Here is a 7,515-nt window from a genome sequence, read left to right on the forward strand (position 1 = left end):
CTTAGTGTCATTCCTAATGTTTAGGAGTACATAGCTTATGGTAATAGCCATGTAACTCCAATCTGAAATATACAATTGAGTCACTGATTTAAGATTTGTGATTTTAAGTGGGGACCCAAATATATACAAAGCACTGTAATATTTTAAAACTCCAGGTTTACTATTTTTATAAGCTTAATTTATCACAAGAATTTAATGCTTAGGGGAGATTTTTTTTTTTAATTAATTAATTTATTTATTTATTTTTGACTGTGTTGGGTCTTCGTTTCTGTGCAAGGGCTTTCTCTAGTTGTGGCAAGCAGGGGCCACGCCACTCTTAATCACGGTGCATGGGCCTCTCACTATCGTGGCCTCTCTTGTTGCAGAGCACAGGCTCCAGACGCGCAGGCTCAGTAGTTGTGGCTCACAGGCCTAGTTGCTCCGCGGCATGTGGGATCTTCCCAGACCAGGGCTGGAACCCGTGGCAGGCAGATTCTCAACCACTGCGCCACCAGGGAAGCCCCAGGGGAGATTTTTAAGTCAAACAATTAAAGTTATTGACTATACCATTGTTACTGGAGGCCTATGAAAGTATCTTGTGGTAAACTGTAATTTAAATTTGAGGCATTTTCTTTTATAAATTGGCAACATTTTTAGTTAACATTTAATAGAGGTAAGGAAGTATTATGAAATTTGGCTGTGATTCAAATTTTCTGTACTGAGTGCTCTGGATCAACTACTTAACCTCAAAATTATGAGCTTTATCAGCAGTAAAATGTATTGACACCACATACTTCACAGGATTGTGGGAAATATAGAGATTTAAAACGAGCCTAGCACACTGTGTCACATAGTGCTATTTACAGAATTATCTTAGTTAAAACAGTCTACAGTCTTCCAGAATAATTTACTATTTACTTAAAGTCTAAGATGGACCTTACAAGACTCCAAGATATGAGAATTTTGCTTGATGTTTAACCCTTTGATTCAAAGGTTACAATGTTTTCCTACCAGAATGAAATCATATAAATTACGAAAGCTCAGGATGATAAGAATAAACGACCAGGTAATTGATATAATCTTCACAGAAGTTGGCTGCATCCAAGCTTAAAATAAAAAAGGTAGACTGAGTAGAAAAAGAGTAGAGAAGAAGGCTGAGGAGGGAGGGACACACAGTAAAGAATGTGATTTACTTGAAGGAGAAGAGGGTGTGTGTGGGGAGTGTTGTTTGAGATAAAGGGAAAGGAGGTACTTAAGATTCCACAGGGTGGAACCAGGTTTTGGAAGGTCAGATAGCAAGCAGAAGAATTTTTTCATCATCCCATCAGCAGTTTGAAAACCACAACAACAAAAAACCAGGCACTGATGTTTGATCAGCAGGGAATTGACTGAGGCAAAAACAAATAAAAAATAAAACTTACCAGAGACAGAATTATAAACCTTGGGAAGCTGTGCAGATTTTCCTTCCACTGAGGTCAACCATGAACTATCTGAGATTGTCCCCTGACCTCCCATCTGTGACACATTCCTCAATCAGGCAGTTATTTCTACTCTTTTCTATCTACAGATAATGCAGTGATCACTTCTTTCAGCAAACATTCTGGAAACAATGAAATCAGGCATCATCTTCTAATGAAACTATTGTATCTAACAGCTTAAGATTAAATGGTATGGCTAAGGAAGGAACACTATGAGGTTCTAGGGTAATGGCTTAGAGAAGAATCTCTTCCTGTGAAATTGTTACTGTATCCAAGATGTTCATGAAAAACGAAAAACAAACAAAAACTTATATAGCGAGTGCTACCAGATAGTAGCCCCTTAAAAAGACCTTGGAGATATAGCAAAGAACAAAATATCCAGCCATCTACAGAGACTGAAACTCCTGAACAAAGTCCCTGGCTACTCAGTATTTTCTAGGAACGCATTAAAATGTAAATTAAGACTCCACCTCAGATCTGTCCTAACAGAGACTCTCAGGGTGGGGCGCAGAACTCTGTTTGAATGAAGCTGAGATGATTCTACTGCTCCCTGAAGTCTGACGACCACTGTCGTAGATTTATTATATGCATAGGATTTGAAACTTCACAGGTTTTCTACCTGATGGGGAGAGGGAGGGATTGAGGGAGTAGCTGAACAGATGAAAGCTCTTCAGTCTCCATTTTTCTAGCTGTTTTCCCTGAAGGAAATACCTAGGATTACAAAGAAAGGTAAGCTTTTCTCTGAAGATCATTTCCTTAATCATGGTTTTCTTTAAATACCTAAACTTGATTTTAATATTTATGGAAGCTTTAAAAATATATATGCCATGGAATGGTATAAAAGGGTAAGTGAGAAAGCCAGGGCCAAAAAATAAATAAAATTGGGAAAAACAAGGATAGGTATGAATTTGGCACATAGATAAAATTATACTCATGAGACAAATTATTCTCCTACTTTGCTTTCTTTTGGTTTCTGTAAAAATATGTAATCTCTATTCTCTGCTCCTGATTTCCCTTTGTGCTGGTTTGATTTAAAGTATGTCTAAAAATATTATTAGGTAAAATGATACAAAGAAAATGATTATGAATGATAGGAAGGTATTTCAAGTTGGGCAGTTACAGAAAGGCCTCTCTGAGGAAGTGGTGTTTGAGCTGAGAACTGTAGGGAGGAAAGAAGGAGCTGGAATGGCAGAATCTTGAGAGAAAAGCATGGCCAGCTGAGGAAGTGGAAAGAGCACAGATAAATTTGTCATAGTTGGAATGGACAATGGTTGGAGGAAAGCTATAGGTGAGATTAAATGCGGGCAGGAGGCCAGACCACCTAGGACTGTTAGTCATTTGGACTGTATCCTAAATGCCATGGAAAGTTGTTAGAAATGATTAGAAACCTGATTTAGGTTTTAAATTAATATTCTGGTTGTTAAGCTGAGGAGTTGGAGACAGGAGTGGGACAGGGTTGAATATGAACTAGTTGAGATGATGAAATGATGGTGGCTTAAACTTAATGATGAAATTTTAAAGTAAGTTGGGGGAAGGGAAGGCTTCCGAATATTGAAATCCGAATAATGTTATAGATAGGTGGGATGCTTATTAGACATTTAACTGCAGATGAGTTGGGAGTTCTGGGTCTGGGCAGAAGCTTAAATTGGAGAGTGGTACTTAAACTTTTGGAAGTAAATGTGATTACCTGGGAGACACTGGAACTAGAATAAGGTAAGGGACAAGAACTGACCCTGGAAGCACACCCAAACTTAGAGGTTCAAGAGGATTCCAAGCCGAAAAAGAATGCTGGGAAACAGATGAGTAACGTAGGAGGGATGTCATTTACATGATCTTGAATCCAAAGAGAAGAAACCATTCCAAGAGGAGGGTCCTGGCCAACTATGCTGACTGCTGAGAGCTCAAGTAAGATAAAGCCAGGAGTGACTACTGACTTTCTAAACTTCTTCATTTTTGTAACTGATCAGTTGTTTTTTTTTTTTTTCCAGTCTAGGACAAGTTCAGGGAGGCAAGACAAGAGAAGTCACAAGGGTTTGAAGGACCCAGCAAGAAAAAATTGAAGTAAATTCAAATCCAAATGATACATAGAGAGAAAATATTTGCAATTTGTATAATAAGCAGATAATCTTTTCAGTGTATATCTTAAAATTAAGAAAAAAGACCAAAAACCTGGTAGGAAAAAACAGCTGAAAGGCTTAAACGTGGTTCATAGAAAAAGAAATGAAAATGGCTCTTAAGCATATGAAAATAATAGCTTTATTAATAATAAAATAAATGTAAGCTATAAATGAGGATACAATTTCTCACTGACCAAGTGAAGTTTGACACCTTCTCATGTTGTTTGAAATGCAAAATTACATGATCTTTGTGGTTGGGAATCTGGCAAAATGTACCAGAATTACAGGTGCATTTATATTAACAGTTACTGTATTCATAATTAGAACTTTTAAGAAATATTAAAAATAAATATAACATTTTTATGAAGAACATTTTCTGAATAATTCTCGAGACAAGTGGCATGGTTTTACAATTTTGCAAATCTCTTTAATTTCTGGTTTATATCTACTCCAGCATTCTATCTGTTGCAGTGTTTTTTGTTTATAGTTTTTTTTAAAAATATTTATTTATTTATTTTTGGCTGTGTTGGGTCTTCGTTTCTGTGCGAGGGCTTTCTCTAGTTGCGGCAAGCGGGGGCCACTCTTCATCGCGGTGCGCGGGCCTCTCCCTGTCGCGGCCTCTCTTATTGCGGACCGCAGGCTCAGTAGTTGTGGCTCATGGGCCTAGTTGCTCCGCGGCATGTGGGATCTTCCCAGACCAGGGCTCGAACCCATGTCCCCTGAATTGGCAGGCAGATTCTCAACCACTGTGCCACCAGGGAAGCCCAGCAGTGTTTTTTTTTTTAATAAATATTTTTTATTTTATTTATTTTTAAATTTATTTTATTATTTTATTTTTGGCTGCGTTGGGTCTTTGTTGCTGTGCATGGGCTTTTCTCTAGTGGAGGCGAGCAGGGGCTACTGTTCCTTGCGGTGCGCGCGCTTCTCATTGCAGTGGCTTCTCTTGTTGCAAAGCACAGGCTCTAGGCATACAGGCTTCAGTATTTGCAGCACGTGGGCTCAGTAGTTGTGGCTTGCGAGCTCTAGAGCGCAGGCTCAGCAGGCTTAGTAGTTGTGGCGCATGGGCTTAGTTGCTCCGCGGCATGTGGGATCTTCCCGGATCAGGGGGTCGAATCCATGTCCCCTGTATTGGCAGGCAGATTCTTAACCACTGCGCCACCAGGGAAGCCCTATTGCAATGTTATTTTAGTTGACGTACAGGAAGAAAATCTGTCCTCACACTAATACATAGTTGGAAAAGGGGAGATCATTCTAATACCTTTTTCAGATAATTGTTTTTTTCTTTTTTTTGAAATCATATAAATGAACATTTGTCCTCTGTAACATTAAAATCCATTGATCTGTCTTATACTTTGAGTTCACTTTACCCTTGCATAATCTTGTAACATCATGCATTGGTCTTGTTGGAAAACAATTGGTTCACCGAATTTGCAGATTTTCCAAATGTTGACACATTTCATTATGCAATAGCAAAAAAACCCAGTTGTTAATATTCCTACCAATTTCATCAGAAAAGACCAAGTAGTGGGAAACTGTCAAGCTTAGAATAGTAGATACAAGTTTTCCAAAACTCTCATTTTTGCTTAAAAGCTCCAGTTTTATCATTGGGAACTAATACACTCACTTGGTTTCCTTGAAATGACAGGGTGATTCTGTCAGTGTTTGAGAAAATGTCTTTTCCAAATCACTATATCTGAATGACCACAGTTTGTCTCATTTGTTCTTTCTACTAAAAATGACCTATGAAAAAACGCCGCTAGTATGGCTTACAACTCAAACAATCATAGAAAATGCCTTTTTGTGAGACAACCATTGTCTTTCCACATGCAGCATAAATGCTTTACACATATTTTCCATCTTGTCACCCAGAATGCTAAGTCTTGTACTCAGGGTTGAGATTTAATACTTTACTATTGCATCAAGAAATAAGAATGTTCTTAAAACGGGCTTTTTTTTTTTCGTTTAAACTGGGAGCATGGAAATAGGTAGAGATTTAAAAAATACAATAAATGACTATGGTACTGTTTGGTGCTACTTCCTTGATTAATGGTAAGACACCAGCACTTTTATCTACTATCAGTGCAAATGTCAACACAGTGAAAAGGCAAATCAAGTCTGCTGCTTTAATATGTACCCTAAAAAAATAAGTGTCATCACGTATATAAGAGTAACAACTTCAGACATTTTTTTTGAAGTTTTGCATATCTTAAAAATTAAAAGAGGGTGAAGAGAGTGATTGGTTGATGGTCAAGTTTGGGTGGAATTGAGAGCGTGAGAGGCAGAAGAAGCTAATAAATCCAGAAATGGAAGTTTGGGAGTTCTGCGCTCTGGCAGGTCAATTCCTTTCAAGAGCTATTGTCAAAAGAACTGGCTAATGAGATGGAATGGGCATATGTAAATTAGAGAATTTTGATAAATTAATACTCGGTGTTATGGTGTCACCCAACAACGGCTGGAGATGGGATTAAACAAGGAAACTAAGGCAATTCTTTATTGGGAAAGAGATTCCCAAATTCAGTAGGTAATACATTTTAAGAATATAATTAAAATGTTTCTAGTGAAAAGGTAGAATTGTTGCTCAAAGGTAATCAGAATTATCTGGATGTAGGAGATTATAGGTCCCTTGTTCTGTTTCCTTAAAATCTGTATGTACATATGTATATCTGTGCATATGTACACATATATATACATGTATATATGAAAAATATATGTATATGTACATATAAATGTGTGCAATTTCCCTTTACTATTTTTGAAAAGGTTTTATTTATTTGGGGGGGTTGTTTTATTTATTTATTTTAAAATCTATTTTATTTATTTATTTGTTTGTTTTTGGCTGCGTTGGGTCTTCCTTGCTGCGTGCGTGCTTTCTCTAGTTGCAGCGAGCCGGGGGCTACTCTTCGGTGCAGGGCGTGGGCTTCTCATTGCGTTGGCTTCTCCTCTTGAGAAGCATGGGCTCTAGGCACGCGGACTTCCGTAGTTGTGGCTCGCGGGCTCTAGAGCACAGGCTCAGTAGTTGTGGCGCACGGGCTTCGTTGCTCTGCGCCATGTGGGAACTTCCCGGACCAGGGTTTAAACCCTTGTCCCCTGCATTGGCAGGCGGATTCTTAACCACTGTGCCACTAGGGAAGCCCTATTTATTTTTTTAACGAACACCTTTTAATGGCCAAGTCTCTAGTGAGACGTGCTTTGGGCTTCGGGCGCAAAACTTGCCTTACCTCACTCAGGCGCATGCGCACTTAGGGAGTCCAAAAGGGCGCGCTTCTCAGGTATGCGCACCTTGAAATCTGAAAGTAAGCCCTTCCTTAAAAGTGGTAACCCGTTGCCTCACCTTTCTATGGTTTAAGGAGGCCCTTGCTTTTTGGCTCGTGCAAGCACTGGGTGAGTGATTCCTTTAATTTGCGACCTGAGTGCCTGAGGCTAGGCTCTGCCTCTGCCTCCCCTTAGTCCCAGAAGCTCCTAAGTTCCTCTCATGCTCTTTGAAGCAGTGTGCCTTCTTTGAGCACCATTTTTTTCTTTTCTTTTTTTTAGGCAATGCCGCATGGCAGGTGGGATCTTAGTTCCCTGATCCGTGCCCCCTGCAGTGTAAGGGCTTAGTCTTAACCACTGGACTACCAGGGAAGTCCCTCCTTTTTTTTTAATGACTTGCAGGGAGGTGGCTTGCTGTGTTGTCACTTGTAAATAATTTTCAACCGATTGCTTGAAATTCTTAGGAAACTTGATTGTTCGTGTAACTCCTGTCTCCTTTCCGAAGCACGTGGCTGCCAAAGATTTGCTGGATTTGAGGAGTCCAGGATGCACTGAGCTGCTGACGCTTGACTGCGGACTGAGGTTAACAAGTGTATGCACCAGAACACTGCCACTCTCTTCCTTTTCAGAGTACGGGGAGGTGTATTCCACATCAGAAGCAGCCCAATTTTCAACTAGGGCCACCTGCCAGC

The sequence above is a fragment of the Phocoena phocoena genome, chromosome 21, assembly GCF_963924675.1.
Source record: "Phocoena phocoena chromosome 21, mPhoPho1.1, whole genome shotgun sequence".
Taxonomy (NCBI): Eukaryota; Metazoa; Chordata; class Mammalia; order Artiodactyla; family Phocoenidae; genus Phocoena; species Phocoena phocoena.